At 43.4% G+C, this 18,907-nt stretch overlaps 1 long non-coding RNA gene across 2 annotated transcripts; it reads right to left on the bottom strand.

Moving 5' to 3' along the window:
• Positions 1-3,793: 3,793 nt before the first annotated feature.
• LOC147267499 (uncharacterized) lies at positions 3,794-15,226 on the bottom strand. Of its 2 annotated transcripts, XR_015112255.1 has the most exons (4): positions 15,148-15,226; positions 6,588-6,649; positions 5,127-5,229; positions 3,794-4,686 (listed from the first exon to the last, which is right to left on the bottom strand). It is a non-coding gene; the product is annotated as an uncharacterized LOC147267499 (long non-coding RNA). The 2 variants fall into 2 exon arrangements; XR_015112254.1 differs by lacking the exon at positions 15,148-15,226 and having other exon boundaries at positions 6,588-6,876.
• Positions 15,227-18,907: the final 3,681 nt, after the last annotated feature.

The following is an 18,907-nucleotide window of genomic DNA, read 5'->3' as shown; positions in this document are numbered from 1 at the left end:
GATTATCACCTTCTGTTAGACTCTCCCTGTTCCTCATGATAAAGGGTGTGGTGAGCTGGTGAACAGTTCCAAACGTGTGACAAGTGGACCATAAACTGTCCTCTGACTCACATATTGATAGAACACAAAAGGTTTAGCAAGAATTATATTTTTAAGCTTCTTGTTATATATTTGAAATGATGGCTCTCTTCTGTAGGTTTTAATGAAATAATTATAATGTCTATTTTTTGATTTGAATGGAAATCTTGCCATCTTTAGCTAACAAAAAAAAAAAAAGACATTAAGCCGTTTTTAAAGTGGCAAACAATAATTCCGGAAGGAGTCAAATCCAGCTTGTCAACTACTATAACAGGCAGGTGGTAGGAAAGCAACTTCTGTTCATTAGAAATAAATCACCCTATGGACAAAGTTGCTCTTACGACAATTATGAGTACCCAAGGAAACAGAGTCTGACTTTTGTAGTTGTTTTTCCAATCTGGAAATCAGGAGAGAATCAGTCACCTTGCTTGAGATTCTGGTCGCTGAGAATCAAGCAATAATGAATCTGAGACAGCGAATGGGGAATGTCCTTGTCAGAGTAAAAAAAGAGGTCAGGGTGTAAAGAAAAACACGTCCATGGGTAAGACAGGATATGTCTGTGGTTAAAATGAAGTGCTCTCAGGCTGTTCATGTGTTACAAGTGTCTCTGGAGCAGGTTGCCCTGCACAAAGCAATGAGCAAAATAAATGCAACACTTGAAAAAAAGTTTCATGAGAAGTTCAAACTCTTTTCCTCATGAAGACATTGCAAAGTGTCAGACATGTAGATTCTTGTGTACCTGCTGCCATTTACTTGCTAAACAGCAATTCTTTTTATACTCTGGTCACTCATTTCACTCTGTCACTGAGCTGCGCTGTATTTTCAGATTTTAGACTGTCTATTCTTCGTCTTCGTCTTCTTCTTCGTCGTCCTCCGCTTCATCCGGTGGGTCCGGGTCGCGGGGGCAGCAGTCTCAGCAAGGAAGCCCAGACTGCCCTCTCCCCAGCCACTTCAACCAGCTCTTCTGGGAGGATCCCGAGGCGTTCCCAGGCCAGCCGAGAGATATAATCCCTCCACCGTGTCCTGGGTCGGCCTCGAGGCCTCCTCCCAGTTGGACATGCCTGGAAAACCTCCAGAGGGAGGCGCCCAGGAGGCATCCTCACCAGATGCCCGAACCACCTTAACTGGCTCCTCTCGACATGGAGGAGCAGCGGTTCTACTCTGAGTCCCTCCCGAATGACTGAGCTTCTCACCCTATCTCTAAGGGAGAGCCCAGCCACCCTGCGGAGGAAACTCATTTCGGCCGCTTGTATTCGCGATCTTGTTCTTTCGGTCATTACCCAAAGCTCATGACCATAGGTGAGGGTTGGAACGTAGATTGACCGGTAAATCGAGAGCCTCGCCTTTTGGCTAAGCTCCCTCTTCACCACAACAGACTAGTTTAGCAACCCCAAGACTGCGGATGCCGCCCCAATCCGCCTGTCAATCTCCCGCTCCATCTTACCCTCACTTGTGAACAAGACCCCGAGATACTTAAACTCCTCCACCTGAGGTAAGACCTCCCCCCCGACCCGGAGTGGGCAAACCACCCTTTTCCGGCTGAGGACCATGGCTTCAGACTTGGAGGTGCTGATTCTCATCCCAGCCGCTTCACATTCGGCTGCAAACTGTCCCAGCAAGAGCTGGAGGTCGTGGCCCGATGGCGCTAAGAGGACTACGTCATCCGCAAACAGCAAAGACGACACCCTCCCGCCACCAAACTCAACCCCCTCCACCACCCGGCTGCGCCTAGAAATTCTGTCCATAAAGGTTATGAACAGAACCGGTGACAAAGGGCAGCCTTGGCGGAGTCCAACCCTAACTGGGAACAAGTCCGACTTACTACCGGCCACACGGACCAGACTCTCACTCCTCCGGTAGAATGACCGAATGGACCTTTGTAAAGGGCCATCCACCCCGTACTCCCGGAGTACCCCCCACAGTATGCTCCTGGGAACACGGTCGTAAGCCTTCTCCAAGTCCACAAAGCACATGTGGACTGGTTGGGCAAACTCCCATGCCCCCTCCAGCACCCTAGCGAGGGTGAAGAGCTGATCCATGGTTCCACGGCCAGGACGAAAACCACACTGCTCCTCCTCAATCTGAGGTTCGACTATCGCCCTGACCCTCCTCTCCAGTACCCTGGCGTAGACCTTACCAGGGAGGCTGAGAAGTGTGATCCCCCGATAGTTGGAACACACCCTCTGGTCCCCTTTCTTAAAGACGGGGACCACCACCCCGGTCTGCCACTCCAAAGGCACTTCCCCTGATGTCCACGCAATGTTGCAGAGACGTGTCAGCCAAGACAGCCCCACTACATCCAGAGCCTTGAGATACCCAGGGCGGATCTCATCCACCCCCGGGGCTCTGCCACCGCGGAGTTGTTTAACTGCCTCGGCAACTTCTGCCCCGGAGATTGGACGACCCCCCCCCCCACTCCCCAGACTCTGTCTCCTCCACGGAGTACGTGCTGGTGGGATTGAGGAGTTCCTCAAAGTATTCCTTCCACCGCCCAATTATCTCCCCAGTTAACGTCAGCAGCCTCCCACCCCCACTGTAAACAGTGTGGGCAAGTTGCCGCCTTCCCCGCCTTCCCCGCCTTCCCCCCCTTCCCCCCCTTGTGTACCTGCTGCCATTTACTTGCTAAACAGCAATTCTTTTTATACTCTGGTCACTCATTTCACTCTTTCACAGAGCTGCGCTGTATTTTCGGATTTTAGACTGTCTATTAATGCTGTGTATTGTCTGTTTTATGATACTGGATTCAAAACAATTTCCCTGAAGGGACGATAAAAATACACTGACCTTCCCCCCTTGTTTTGGGCATGAGTTGGGATCGAGGTCCCCTGAACTCCCACCCGCCCACAAACAACTTCTAATACATTGCGTAACTCCCGATGGCCCAGAATGACTCCCCCAATTTGACAGACCGGGATGTGGTAACTCAGGAGAGGACATCCCACTGGAAGATCCCTCTACCTGCCATCTCAGGGTTGTGGGGATATCCAGGATCGGCCATCATGATGGCGTTCTCTCACCCCACCAGGGCGTGCTGTTGTGGCCTTGGATGAAGCAGACAGCTCATTTTGATTGTGACCAGAAGGCCTTCACAAAAGTTAGACCGACATTTTTGTTTTGATTGGCGAAGACAACAACAATTCCTCAAGTGAAGGTTGATCTACTCAACACAGAATGAGCAGCTAGCCCACCAATAGTTCTGCTTGCTTGCATCTTAGCTGCCAACAGAGCTGAGGAGCAACATGCAGGAATTCCAACCTGAACCGCACTCACCCTTGCTGCAGCAGTTGCTAACGTGGATGGAGGAAAATATGACAGCATCACATCACTTTGCTTTATCACGTTCCTTTAGAACAGATGGGATTTATCATGTTAATTCAGCTCATTTATGAGTGCTTTCTGGCAATATGATTATTTGGTGAATCGGACATGACACATTCATCAAGCTCCGCTCGTGGAAAAAGAGCAAGAAATTTACAAATAAAATACCAAAATGTTCTCGCATAAGGTCCAATAATCATATCATCAGGAATGAATGCTCTCACAGAGGGTAACAAGAGGAAATCACAGCAGTGTATTTGCCAGAGTCTTTTAACACCTCCCAGTTAGTACAGTCCAAGCATCTCTGGAGACAAGCAGCAGATTCCTTGGACCAGATCTAAACCTCTTTGGAGTGGTTTTTTTCAACAGCAATTTTTTTCTACAATAACTTTACACACTGAAGCTCAAACATTAATCTCTGGGAACAGGAAGAGAAACACATTTGGAAGGGGAATTGTCCGTAAGCGTTTCTTGCTATTGTTTGAATCCTTGTGGTCTAACAAAAGTGTACATATCTTTTCTCATAAAACATTTGGAATGTGAATATTTTAAGTAGCTTAAACCTTATATTCCTGTTAACTAGCTTGCACTCTTCAGCCATTCGAGTGGGTTTCAGTGACATATAGAAATACAGATGATCAACATGAATTTAACTTCCTCACAGCTCATGAATCAGAATAAACTTTTAATGACAAAATAAGAGCATAATTATAAATCAGTCATATTTATCAAATGGAACCTTTTATTCAACCACTACTGACAACCTTTTGAGGAAAATTTAGTGTAACCTTTGTAATCTTACCAATGTGTGTGTCCTGATGTGACTCCTGGGCTGATAAGACCCACCACCAACAACGAAACAGGATGGGTGGAATATCCTGTCAGGCAGTGTCATATCTCAGCCCAGTTAGAGCCAGACAGAGCACACGCAGACACACACACACACACACTCACACACACACACACACGTGCACACACACGCGCACACACACACAGTAACCCCTAACCCTAATCCCAATATTGCACAGCCAGATTGTATGAGTGGACACAGGTGAAAGGTCACAACAGGGAATAGCAGGAGTGTAGCTCATGGCTAGCATCACTTCCTCAAGCTATTCGAGGTCAGAACAAAGTCCACAGAATTTCTGCGGTAGCATGAAGTGGTGGGAGTCAGAAGTAGATAAGCGCAAGGTCATGAATCAGGAAAAGAGGGGTTTTTGATCTTCACAGATGCAACAAGAAGTCTACGATGGGAACAGATGGTGCTGGCACGCGGTCAGACGGAAGAATCTGCAAAATAACACGAAGATCAAAAATACACACTTGCATGCATAAGCGATCACATAAGCACCTCCTTGTAACACATAAAACTGGAGAGAGAGTTAGATCGTTGGACTTCTTGCCCCAACGCCAGGGACGACGCATCTGCGTATGCTGACTCCAGGATAGGGGAAGACAATCTCCAGAGCTCTGTATTCTTTCCTGTTAATCTGAATAAATTCTTTTGAACCAACTGGAAGGTGTCCTCCCAAGATTTTGAACAGCGCAATATATACTCTGTGGGTCCTTCTGATTGATTAATGATGACTTGTTGAAAAATTCCTGCAATACTTACGGTCAATTTAGAGTATCAATTAGCCTCGTCCCCAATTGCATGTCTTTGGACTGAGGGAGGAAGTTGGAGTACCAGAGAGAACCCACACAGGCACAGGGAGAACATGGAGACTCACACAGAAAGATCCTGTGCTGGAGCCGGGGCTTGAACCAGGAACCTTCTTGCTGTGAGGCGACAGTACTGACCACTGCACCACCGTGCAGCCTTAACATTGCATCCTGAATAAAAGAAATATGTTTTGGACATTATCAAACATGATTAAGGTCAGTGGACGCTAGAAAACAAGGTCATAAAATTTGGATTAGGGTCTTACTTCGTCTGAAAGTAATTCTCGTCATTCTTCCTCAAATGGTCGGGCATTACTAGTGCATTACTAGTTCACACCTCTAGTTGTGAACAAATGCTTTGATTGGTTGACCTAAGTTAAAACATAGCTTTTTTGCTGCTGTGCCTGGTTAGACGAGTAGTTCCATCAATGTATCTGAAACTGAGATGTATCTCTTACACTTCAACTGAGGCTCAGATGCACCTGGAAGAGGGCGTACCGACACCAAAACACTGTCTATTTGCAAGCGCAATTGACCTTGTGTGGGAGTTTTGACTCAATTCCAAAGTGCCAAAAATGCAACTTCCACATTAGCAGGTTACCTTTCATTTGTGGATAGATTTTATTTCTGTCCATACAAATCTCATTGTACGGACCTCACATTTTGTTCCTACTGCTGCAAATGAATGCTCTCCTGTGTTTACCAGCAAATTTGTATCAAATCTGTGTTCAGTGGTCCTAACACTGTTGGGTGAAAGGGCACAGATGTGGCATTTTTTTCAAAACTGATAGTAGGAGAATATGAAAAAGAGAAAACAGCCTTGCTGCAGTACCGATATTATCAACTGAATGCATTTTCCTGCTGTTGAACCCAAATATAAACTGGACCTTTGAAGTCCAATTGTATTTCTTATTCCTCCCTTTGCTTGATATGCAGTTTATTTCCTTTTATCCATGACAATGAAATTCTCCCTCTTTGTTACATCTGACCATTCACTGTGTGGCAAGTCTTTTAGTATTCTGTTTTTTTCCCTTCATCTTCACCAGAAGGAAATCAGATACATGGAATGTTTTTTTTTCTCAGTTCTACACATATTTCCCCAATCATTTAGCTGAAAATAACTGAACTTTAAAAAAAAATCTAAATACCCAATATCTACAATGTTTGGAATAAAATACTATATAAGAACAATGTAATTACATTATTTCATTGTGGCATGTTGGCCACCAAAACATCTTGTATTCAGACAGGCTATTGAATAGTTACACTCACATATTGATCTAATAAATGTCTTTGCTGCAAGATCAATGAGCAGAAAAATTCTTTCTCCAGTAGTTCAGATTAGATGCAAGACCCTGGCAGAACTACATGAGGTGGAGATAAATGGATGGGATAGGCCAGATAAACTTCAAAATGCTGAAAACATAAAAATAGTAGAGCACAAACACAACTCATTTAGAATTTCTGCAAACAAGCGGTCAGTCTGAAAGAAGAGCTGGGAAAGGAGAGAAGGGAAAAGAATTAAGTACCTGACAGAGATCTGGAGAAGGGCCTGATGTTTCTGGATGCACCACAGCTGGAGGCCCAGCAGCTTAAGTCGAGATCAGAGGACAAGGGATAAAAAGACAAGAGTTGGATGAATGCAAAAATCAGGAAGCACATCTCATTATAACGGCAAATAAACAAGAGAGAAACTTGAGATGATGCAATTATATGCATTCCCCTCAAACCCCTAAAATAGAAGAGACTGCTGCTCCAGTAAGGAGCAGCATGAGACACAGGACAAAGATGCAGCTCCTTAAGGAGCAAGAAGAGCTGAGAATGGCATTTGTCCAGAGTGAAGAAAAGTTTGCAAATGAGCTCCAGGAGGAGAGAGAGAGAGAGAGCGCGAAGAACGCTCTTGTCTCGAGAGAGTGGGACAAGGTCAGCCATAAATCTGAAAAAATGAGGGGGGGATATAATCCATACTCTGACTTTAAGGGCTGAGCAGGAAGCCCTATGTGAGATAATGGCAGAGGAAATAGGGACACAATATAACAGATTGCTGAGTGAGGGCGGAGGCATGGGTCAAAAAGCTTAAAAAGTCCCTCCTTCTGAGCTAAGACACATTTAATGCTGAGTTCCAGGTGGAGCAACAGCGGAGCACTCCCCTGATGGAGGAGATGGGGCAGATTATCGTTTCACTAAAGGATATCATCATGAGGACTGAAACGGTTCATCTAAAGGCTGAGACCTTTCACCCAAGGCTTCAGAGGAAAAAGCAGGCTTGAAAAATCAAGGTGAAGGAAGATACAAGAGTGGAAAGAAGCCCATCAAAACATGTCCGGAGATTGCAGCACAGCAGAGAGAAGCCTTTGAAGGAGCAGGTTTTCTTGAAGGAAATGGACGGGACAGTAGTCTTTTTTCCTGAGCATCAGGTGGAAAGGGAGAAGAATTCTCTCTTCATCAAAGAAAGAGAGCAAAAGAACAATGCAACAGAATAGGTCCAATTTGCTAGACAGGACCCCTTCCCCCCTGAAAACAGCAACAACAAAATTATAAACAGATTATAAAAAAAATTATAAAACAGATATCAATAAATGTCAGTATTCTTTACTCTATTTTATTCTTTTTCCAATTCCTTTGGAATTGTGGTGCAGTCGTTAGCACGTTTGCCTCACAGTGAGAAGATACTGGGTTGGGACTCTTTGTGGGGTTTCTCGTATCGTCAAGTCATCAGCGGCTGGTTTTAGAATGGAAGTGGAATATTTCTTTTTCTCACTCATCACCAAGAAGCACAGGCTTATTATCAACTGTTCCCCCGGGGGAAATGCCATCTCCACAATTGGTATATCCTCTGCTATTCTTGTCAACAAGACAGAACTGTTCCAGGAATTGATGGGAGAAATTGACAAAATAGCAGACAACACCTATAGGTATCACTACTAGAACTATCTATGTCTCATTCATGGAGTGTAGGGAGTCATTGCTATGGAAACAATCCATCCTCTTGTCTTTCTGCAGCAGCAAACTGGCAGGTTTTAGGAGTCGCAAGTAGTTACAAGTTTGAACTACCATCCATTTTCTTCTGCTTATCCTGTTAAGGGTCACGGGGGGCTGTCTATATATAGACAGACAACCACTGGCTCTCACTGTCACACCTATGGCCAATTTTGAGTATCAATCAGCCTCGTCGCCTCTTGATGTCTTTGGACTGTGGGAGGAAGCCAGAGTACCCAGAGAGAACCCACGCAGGAACAGGGAGAGCATGGAGACTCCACACAGAAAGATCCTGTTCCTGAGCCGGGGCTCAAACCCGGAACCTTCTTGCTGTGAGGTGACAGTGCTGACCACTGCACCACCGTGGCGCCTAAGTTTCAACTTGTCTCTTTGAAAATATTTGGTGTCAGTTGGTTTGAAGAAGTATGCTGACCTTCTGTATCATACTTTTCTATCGTCTCACATCCCATTAGCCAGTCAGCTAGGCTCTACAGGCTGTAACTCCATGGACACAGTGTGACAGCGATCTTTGCTGTGAAACTGCCAGATCATGACCTGTCAATGCTACACAATGCTGCTGATGTTGAATTATGCTTGTATAACATGAGCTTTCTGCCTCATAGCCAGGGCAAAGCTGAGCACACTAGAGATTTCTGTTGAGAGGAGGTAAGTACGGTTAAATGTATGGTTTTATAAAAGAGAAATCAATTCTTGTATCTTATTGCAGGCGAAGAAATTCATGATGTAACAATACACTTTTAGTTTCTTTTCTGTGGCGGGCACACTCCACATGCATGACCTGGGGTGTTATTTTCAAAACTCAAGGGGAAAGAAACATGTTGACTCACCACTTACGTTAGGGAAGAATGAAGCTCTTCAATTTTAATCAGTCCAACATCACAAAAGAGGGATGTACACAAATAGGCAGTAGTGTGAAGAAGGGAAAAAGGCTGTGAAAATTGTTCTTCATCTCAATTCTCAGTTCAACCAATTTTCAATTTTTAGAATACAAATAATGCATTATAAGACTTGCAGTGTCTGCGCCTTGTCACCACTCCTGTTTGTGATGTACATAGACAGGATGTCAAAGCATGGTTTTTCCGGGGTTTGCAGTTTGGTGGATAGCAACGTGTGGATGATGTGGTCCTGACGACATTATTGGTCTGTGACCTTCACCTCTCACTGATCAATTCACGGTTGAGTGAGAAGGGGCTGGGATGAAGATCAGCACCTCTAAATCTGCCCATGGAAGATAGTGGATTGTCCACTTAAGGAAGGGAATGAGTCCTTACTGTTAATGAAGGAGTTCAAGTATCTCAGGTCTTGTTCTCAAGAAAGGGGATTATGAAGCTTGAACTATTACCCATTAGGCAATATTATCTTTCATGCTGTCTTGTATTTCTACTTAAGTGGTGTTCATTGTTCAGATAAGATAAGGGAAACCTACAATATGTTCTATGCAACCAGAGACGAGCTGAAGCCCTGTGGAGGAACCTGTTGTGAAATTAGACACACTGCGCTTGCTCATGACAAATAAGAGGTTACTTATTGATCTTTCAAACATTGTATAGAGAGGATGGTGTGACGTGGGTTTCCATTTTCTCCAGCACATAGGGGTGTGGAGGGAAATGGGCAGCAATGCGGCTAAGGAGGAAAGAATACCCGAAATAATGACAGAGATTAAGTCCTTTATGACACTCAAACCATTGGAGTGCTTTAAAAGCTTTTTATGGCAATGAAGTGAAAAATGCCATAAAATTCAAAATGTTCTCCTATCCATCTCTCTCTCTCTCTCTCTCTCTCTCTCTCTTTCTCCCCTCGGGGATAAATAAAGTTATCTGAATCTGAATCTGAATCTCTCTCTCACACACACACACACACACACACACACACACACACACACACACACACACAAAACAACAAAACACATACAGACACTGATGATTGAGGTGACAAAAGTACACACATCACTTAAGAAGACATTCATATACTTGTGTAACAAAACGGAATACATTTCAAAAGTGGTTGAACCCATTTACTCAAGTAAAAGTAAAGAAGTACATGCTCTTACTCCAAAAGTGTAAGTATTGATTTGTTTTTTTCTGCCCCATTTGCAGTGTTTGCATGCTGACTGTCATCCATGACATCACTTTCCCCACACGTAACGCAGCACGAGACAGTTATCAGCACGTGAAGTTTACCACCACCCCAATAAACTGGTTTCTAGGGGCTGATGCATCCTCATTTTATGAGGACATATGTATATAATTATATAAAAATACACTTGATCCACTTGGTAGAAGATCAATAGAGAGGCAAGGCAAGGCAAGGCAATTTTATTTGTATAGCCCGTTTTCACAAACAGTTTGTCTCAAAGGGCTTCACGTGGCATCATAACAACATCCTCTGCCCTTAGACCCTCACATCGACTGAGGAAAAACTCCATAGAAAACCCTTTTAACAGGGAAAAATCTGAGAAACCTCAGGGTGAGCAACAGAGGAGGGATCCCTCACCCAGGACGGACAGACGTGCAGTAGATGTTGTTACAGACAAGAAAACAGTTTACAATGCAGAATGTGAGAAACACGGAAATGTTAATAACAGCTGAAGAAGGAAGCTCCTGGTAGGGGAGGCAGGGAGAGCAAGCCAGCTTGATGGGGGACTGGATGGTAGACTGGTTCATGGAAGGGGAGCGCAGGCCGGTGTAACAGTAGGGAATAAGGGGGGGGGGGGGGGCGATGCAGGCGGCGGTTGGGGCTCTGGTGGATCTGTGGAAACACAGAGAGACTGTGAGACACCAAGGCCAAACTACAAAGTGCAACAAGTAGTGGTAGTGACAGTTCCAAAAATGTGCAGGGAGGAGAGAGGGGGAGAGGAGAGGAGAGGAGAGGAGCGGAGGGCTCCATGTAACCTGATGTGTCCCCCAGCAGTCTAAGCCTATAGCAGCATAGCTATCAATGGTTCAGAGCTACCTGAACCAGTCCTAACTGAAGGCTCTGTCATAGAGGAAAGTCTTAAGCCTGGACTTAAACGTAGTTAAAGTGTCTGCCTCTCTGACCCATGGAGAGAGCTGGTTCCACAGTAGAGGAGCCTGGTAACTAAAGGCTCTACCTCCCAGTCTGTTTTTAGACATACTGGGAATCACTAAAAGACCTGCATTCTGGGAGCGGAGTGCTCTGGTCGGACAGTAGGGACTAATGAGCTCTTTCAAATAGGATGGGGCTTTATCATTGAGAGCCTTATAAGTCAGCAGAAGGAGAGGCCGGGGTCTACCACGCCAGACGGTATCCCAGGTGCAGCCTGAGCAATCATGCACCTCATTTCTGCTTCAGTAGCATTCATTATTCAGGTAGGATCTCAGAAACATAAACAATATAATGTATTTTTTAATTGTATATATTGTACCCTCGGCAGCACCGTGGTGCAGTGGTCAGCACTGTGGCCTCACAGCAAGAAGGTTCCTGGTTCGAGTCCCAGCTCGGGCACAGGATCTTTCTGTGTGGAGTCTGCATGTTCTCCCTGTGCCTGTGTGGGTTCTCTCTGGTACTCCGGCTTCTTCCCACCGTCCAAAGACATACAATTGGGGACTAGGCTGATTGGAATCTCTAAATTGACTGTAGGTATGAATGGGAGCGTGGATCCAGTGAGTGTGACTGTGAGTGTGAATGGTTGTCTGTCTAAATGAGTTGGCCCAGCGATGGACTGGTGACCTGTCCAGGGTGAACCCCGCCTCCCCGCGACCCTTAACAGGAATAAGCGGAAGAAAATGGATGGATGGATGGATGGACATTGTGCCCTCATCTGAGTGTGCAAGGATCAGATAATAAATTCCCTTCAACAGAGCAGAACGGAGCACTCTTTGTTCTCATGTCTTGTTCCGTATCCTGCGATCCTGCTGGGCGTGGTGGTCCACTCCTGATGATTCACCTACATTCCTGCAGCTGCCTTCTCAACAATGCAATTTCAAGCTTGAGACTGGTAATTAGCCTTACAAGGTGGAGTGACTTTGTTTAATCGTCACAGTTCACTCTGTATGTTAGTTCTTTGTGACCATTCTAGTTTTAACTCTAAACGCTACTTGCAGATCATAATATTAAGCTTTGGGGCAGCTGGGGTTACCAATACTCATTAGAACTATTGATGTTAACATTTTGGTTTTCATTTTTTATGTAACAGTGTGTAAGTGATGGATCTCTAATTAAATTTGGTTGCTTCCCCCCCTCTGTGTCACACAAACTAAACAGAGCTATGTAAAAAAAAAATAAAAAAAATAAAAAGGATTAAAATGAGTACCTCTTTGTGTCAGGGGTGACGTGAAACAACAGTTAAATACTGATGTTGAATCAAATCTGTATCCATGATCTTAAAATGTTCAACATGATAGCGCATGCAGAGCAGCTGATGAGGGGTTTTTTGAAAAATAAGGCAATGCAGCACAACACTGAATATAAAATCTTACCATTTACTAAATACTGATCATTAATCAACATCTCAGTTTCCACATCAGTGTAAATATGCCAGAGTTTGCTTAATAGTTAATTTTCAACTCAACTTGTCCGTGTCACAGTCTGCTCTTGACCCTCAACTGCCCCCTCTGGCATTTTTTTTCACTCTGCCAGTCAGCCATACCTGCTTCATCTGCTCATCTCGCTCACCTCGACTTTCAGCCGCCACTCACCTGCAATCAAGCTAGCATATAAACGTCTCCTGCCACTTGGTCATTGTCAGATTGTTCCTTTGTATTATGCACAACATTCCAGCACCCTTTTCAGGACAGTTTACCTGTTCCTGACCTCTACCCCTTTGCTAACCACTGTTAAGATCACAAGCTTCTGCTCCTTGGTCAGTAGATCTGTTCGTACAGTTTGTGCCTTCTGCTTCTGCTGTTAGTGGTACTTTGCCACATTGACTAGCCTTCTTATAAACCATGGTCACCAGAGAGATTACAGCCGCTGTCCCTGCCTGCACTGTTTCTGTGAGGAGGATTTTGACCCCATTACCTGTACTTCCAAGCTGCAAGTGAAACTGAGTGAGTTGAGCAGAAGTATTTCCTGTGAAACCTCATACTCATCAGAACCTGTTGTGAAACTAACTCCCCTGAGCCTCTGCTTACACCTCTCTGCTGCATGCCCCAAACCCTAGTCCTGATTCTCAGAGGAAAGCAGACTCTGCTGTAATTCAGGCATTGTAATTCCAATAAAAGTCATTTTTTTACTCTTCATCAGTTTACACTGTGTTGCAGTCAGTTATCCTGAATGCCCCCCACCAATGGTTTCATATTGTCTGGGCTAAAATGTTTGCAAAGAGAATACTGTCATGACCATGTTACAAGAGAACAACTACTGAGAACAGCAGAGTTCCCAGTTGATAGAACCAACAGAGACACTATTGTATGAGTGAACATCATCAGCAATAATAATAATAAAAACATTAAATCAAAGAACACATTGCTGTGAGGAGAGCTGCTACAGCTGTGATATGTGCTGATTCTCTCTCAGGTTGTGGTGTGCAATGTCTTGGAAAATTTTCTGAACTCTTAAGTCAGTGGTGAAATGAAACCAAGGAGTGTCAGCGTCATATGATGAGTCATTCCATGAAGCTGGGCACAGGGAACAGGTTTCAGTACATCTGACACAATGCACATAATAAACTGGATCTGATGCCTCCTGTCACGTGATAAGGTGGAGGGAAGTAGACCCAACAGCAGACAGAGTGTGGGACGGTGCACAAAGGAGGTTTATTGGAAACAGAGGCTTGAGACTGGAGATTGACGGCTTGACGACTTGAGACTGCAGACTGGAGACTCGTGACAAACAGTTAGTGAGCAAAACACCCCACGAAGGCCCATTAGTGCAAAATCCAAAACAATGGCCCAACCCCGAACAGGGGAAAACACAGAGGTTAAATACACGAGGGGAAACAAGACACAGGTGGTGCAATCACCCAGGTGAGACACACAAGGTAATCGCATGAGGGAGGTCAGGAAGAGAGGACATGAGTCCAAAATAAAACAGGAGACACGAGACAGGGATCGTGACACCTCCTTCCCTACTGGATTGAGACTTGAATCTTGGGTGTGCAATAAAATCACAAAGGATTAAAGAACTACATTCATCCTGCAATCCACCAAAAATGGAGGTGGTGCCCTACTTACATAATTTGATGTGGGACTTGTATAACCTGTTTGGTTTATTAATGTACTTTTGAACTTGTCTTGGCTTGTGCTTTATTAAAAATTAAAAAAAAAACAAAAAAATATTTCAGTAGAAAGGTCTTGATGGCAGTTCTTCTTTATTGTGTTGGAATGACATCTCACCAGGTTTCTATGACTCACATACCAACATAAAAATAGTTTTTGCTGTCCTTGGCAGTGAATGTCTCCGTGCTAGACTGATGCCAGGGTTCAGAGAGACAATGTTATTACCGCTCTTATCATGATACTTGAGTGGTGCAAATGGACAATCTTTTTATGAGCAGCGTGATGTTTTCTACCTTTACCCTAACTGTTAACTAGGGAGTGGGTGCAGCAAGAGGTTATTATCCGTGTATGCGCAGGAAACATTTATATGAAGTCAGTTTGACTGTCAATCAGCTCATCAAAGCATTTATTCTTTTTTTGATTATCAACCAACTTTCTCTCTTGCAGGGATGGATGGATAGGCCTTTCTGACTTGGTTCCATTTTTTTGAAAGAAGGAATATAACAGAGAAGGATAAGAGAAAGATAGAGAGAGAGACACTGGTATCTCTTTCCCCTATCCTGCCCCTGGGAGAAGGAGGAGTCTTGGGTAGAGCTGGAGAAGAGTAGGGCTAACAATGTGTCATCACATCATCAACTCATGATGGCGCTGACTGAGTTTTTAATTCAACTAAATGAAGTTTTTAACCTGACTCCTTTTACAAAGAAATCCTTATCATTTTAAACCTTTCCTTAAAGGAGGGGTAGGTGCCGTCTGAATTTTTCTTTTATGTTCTTTTTTTAATTTTACAAAAGAAACATGATACACATGCAACCGTTACATAGCGTTTTGTTCCAGCTCACAACCTACGTTTACAATTAATTACCTAACATATAGCCTCAATAGCTTGCTAGCAAAGTGGGTTTCTTACCTGTCCAAAAGAAAGGCTGCTACCTGCACATCCGTAGCTGAACCTTTTGATCCTTTGCCACCCCTCCAGCGAGCAAACGAATCCCCAAGAATCACTTGCTTTGCACCGAGCCTTTTATCCTTCTCCAATCTAACAATACCCGCTTTACGTTTCCTGGCCTCAGCCTTTTGATGGACAGCTAAGCTTTCCAATCAGGTGCAGTCTGGTTTCGACTGTTGATGGTGTGAAGCACTTGACTTGACTTGATGGAAAGCAGAACGGGCCAACCAGTCTAACTGGTAGCGGTTTTTGATTGGGTGGAGGTAAATTTGGTCCTGCATCTCTTATGTATGAGGGATTTTGATGCTTTCTTTTTTAAAGATCATAGTTTATTGACTGCCATCAAGACACCATGACAAATTCAGGGATTATAACAAAAAGCACATAGAAATCTGGGAGCCTACCCCTCCTTTAATTCCATTGCTGTGACCCATATAATGATCATGTTGAAATACATGTTTTCCTGCAAAATAATTGGTAAACTTTTTTGTTATAAATTATTGTAAAGTTATACTAATGTGGACTAACCTGATTTTTAATAGTGGTCTTTTGGATTAAAAAAAAAACAAAAAAAAACAGATCTGGAGCAGTCTGATAATGTTTACATATGGTGAAAGAAAATACAACATTTTAAAGTCTTAATGAACTGCCGTCTTGTTTTGAAAGATCTAACTGGTGTATTGTTTGAGAGAGAGAGAGAGAGAGAGAGAGAGAAGGAGAGATCAGCTGATAGACAAGAGATAATATCTCTCAATAACAGAGACTGATACAGCTGGTTATACTGGTTATGTTTCGTAATAAACAGCAGAAGATAGAAATCACAACAATCCAGACAGTGTCTGTTTCTCAGCATAAAACCAATACACCAAATTCATTATACACAGTGCAGCAACGTCCCAGTACAAGGTGTCTAACATAAAGTTACCAGTGGGTCCCCAAAAGCAGCACAGCAGAATTGAATTTCATTCAGCACTTTAAAGAATATAATCTCTTAATTTAGCTCGAAATGTTTGTGGTTTTTTTTCTTTTTTTTTTGGAGATGAGCAATGAAATAAAGCAATTAAAAAAAATATCTGATTGTCAATATAATTTGGTGAGCCAGATGTCATCACTGTGACGGCAGTTTTGGCCCAAGTTCACTAATATATCAAGTAATCAGTTAATTTTGCCTAAGTAACTTATTCAGCACCCATAAAAAACAGAGTTATTAATGTATCATTATTGTAAAGTATTACACGTATTTGAAATTCTAAATAATATCAACTGAATATATACGCATTTACATGTTGAACTAATCAAGTGAAACTTCATGTACCCTGGTATGAGAGGAGTCTAGGCCACACACATTTATCTACAACCATATTTTAGATGGGGACTATTTGCATGTATGTGCCGGTTTGTCATGTTCAGTAAAATGTATCATGAAACTGACCTACAAACAATGATACGATGACAACTCCATCTCAAAGACAAAACATAGCTCTGATAATACCTAGAAAAAATTTCCAAAGAACAGGAACACTTCCTGTTTCCTGACAGACGGTGTTTACAACTCAGTCTTAACAGGAGAACAAAATACATGAAGTGCCTCTAAGTTTCATTTTCAAGGAAAGCCCTGCCCTCTGGCCATGTGAGCAACAAGCACCAGTTGAAGATGCTGGCTACGCTTTGACATTGTTTTTTTTTCCCCCACTGGCACAGTATTCCCCCTTATCATCCTGCAGCTCACCGTTTAAACTTCCAAATAATTCTACTTATTTGATTGGATTTTGTAAAGCTCCCAACAACAAATAAATAAATGAATAAATGTATAAGTAAATAAAATAATAAATAAGGACAAGTACAAACCAGCAAGAACCCCTGTCCTGACCCCTTCCTCCTTGTAGCACTAAATTTAACAATGTAGAAAGAGCCAGCTATGTATGTCTAACTTGACGCCAACGGTGACTGACCACTGAAAACAGCAGCAAAACTCTCCAAGTCAGTTTACAGATCTCATTGTCCACTTCTTTTTTATCCCACTGATCCACACAAACTGCGATTTGAGCTAAAACAAACAAGAGCAAATGTGGGGGAGCGCTACAGTGAGCGAGCAGGTGTGAGTTGGTTCAGCTGAATGCACCAGCTGGTCGTGCGAAGTGCTACTTTGAATGTGCACCAAACCGAGTTTAAGTCCAATTGAAACTGAAAAACTCTTTTCCAGTTTTGCTATTGTTACACGCATATTTTTTGCAGCAACATTTATTTCATTTCTTGAGATGTTCTTTTGAATTCACAGGTGTAATAAAGTAAAAAGGTCAACAAGAGAAACAGATTATGTTGTGTTTGCAATGATTTACTACACAATCAATTGGTGTGCAAGTGTGGTTTTGCATGCTAAACCAGGATTGTAAAGGCTAGAAAAGCTTTGCCATTAAAAATAGAAATTCTCCATCAAAGGTTATGTTATTTTTTTTCACCGGTTCTTAGTCTGGATCTGGATAGGACAGTGTTTTGGTCAGGAGCTGGTCCGCAGTCTGCCTATTAGTGACTTTTGGTGGATAGTCTTACTCCAGTCTTTGGTAAAGTCATGGTGAAGGTGATGAAGAAAATATAGTTAAGAAATGACTTGTATCAGACTTGAAAATGAATGAAATAAAACACATCACAATTATTAAATGTAGCCCAAGTGAATCAAAGATTTATTGTTAAAGTATTTAGATTTACAGTACATAGAAAGATAAATCTAAAACCTCTCATCACAATAAGGCTGACTCCTCCAGGAACCGTCACCTTATCAGGGTGGAGGAGTTTGCGTGCTGTAAAGACCCTAGGAGCTATGCTGTCGGGGGCATTTTGCCCCTTGTAGGTCACCTAAGCCAGACTGGTCCTAGGCGAAGGGCCAGACAAACCCGAAAAGGTTACATGGACTTGTCCCCATGTGGACTCACCACCCACAGGAGGGACTGGACGGGTCTGGTGCAGTGTAGTCTGGGGAGCAGACCAAGGCAGGGCCGACCGGTATGGGCAGGCCAAGCGGTGTGCAGCCTTTGCGGTCGCCGAGGTTCAGCCATGAGGAAGATTCATTTGAGGTGGTCCAGGCATCTGGTGAGGATGTCCGATCAGGAGGAGGCCTCGGGGCACGCTGGAGGGCTGTATCTCTTGGCTGGCCTGGAAATGCCTCAGGATTTCCCCAGAAGAGCTGGTGGAAGTGGCTGGGGAGAGGACATTTTGATTCGGATCTGGATAAGTGGAGGACGACGAGACAGTAAAAGGTGAATTGTCTTTGCAGTGAACTTGAAGAAGTCACGGGTAAAACATGAGTTCACATAATTGCCTTGTCCTTTTAAAAATTAGGAAATCAAATAAAGAATGAAACTCACCCTTCCTGTGTGCAACAAATGTTGCCAAATAATATTACCAAGGTGAACTTAAGAGGGTCAACTTAAATAGGTCGTTACTAGGACTGCACAAAGTATTTGATTTGAAATATTTTATTATTTCTTTTACCCTTCTGTCACTGCACTGCACCCATTTATTATTTTTAAACACAGCCTTTCAGCCTTTTTCTTCTGGTGCGTCATATTCTACGTCATGAAAACAACCATTCTAAAATAAGAAAAACACACCAGCTGAAGGTGGCTCTTTTACAGCAACATATGAGGAAGTAAACCCGCGCGCGCGCGTGTGATAGAGAGAGAGAGAGAGAGAGAGAGAGAGAGAGAGCGACAGAGAGAGGGTG

Source organism: Aulostomus chinensis, chromosome 3 (genome assembly GCF_037954235.1).
Source record: "Aulostomus chinensis isolate RoL2024-O1b breed Wild chromosome 3, RoL_Achi_v1.0, whole genome shotgun sequence".
NCBI classification, from domain to species: Eukaryota; Metazoa; Chordata; class Actinopteri; order Syngnathiformes; family Aulostomidae; genus Aulostomus; species Aulostomus chinensis.
The sequence above is the reverse complement of the archived record's forward strand: the minus strand, read 5'-3'. Positions and strand labels throughout refer to the sequence as shown.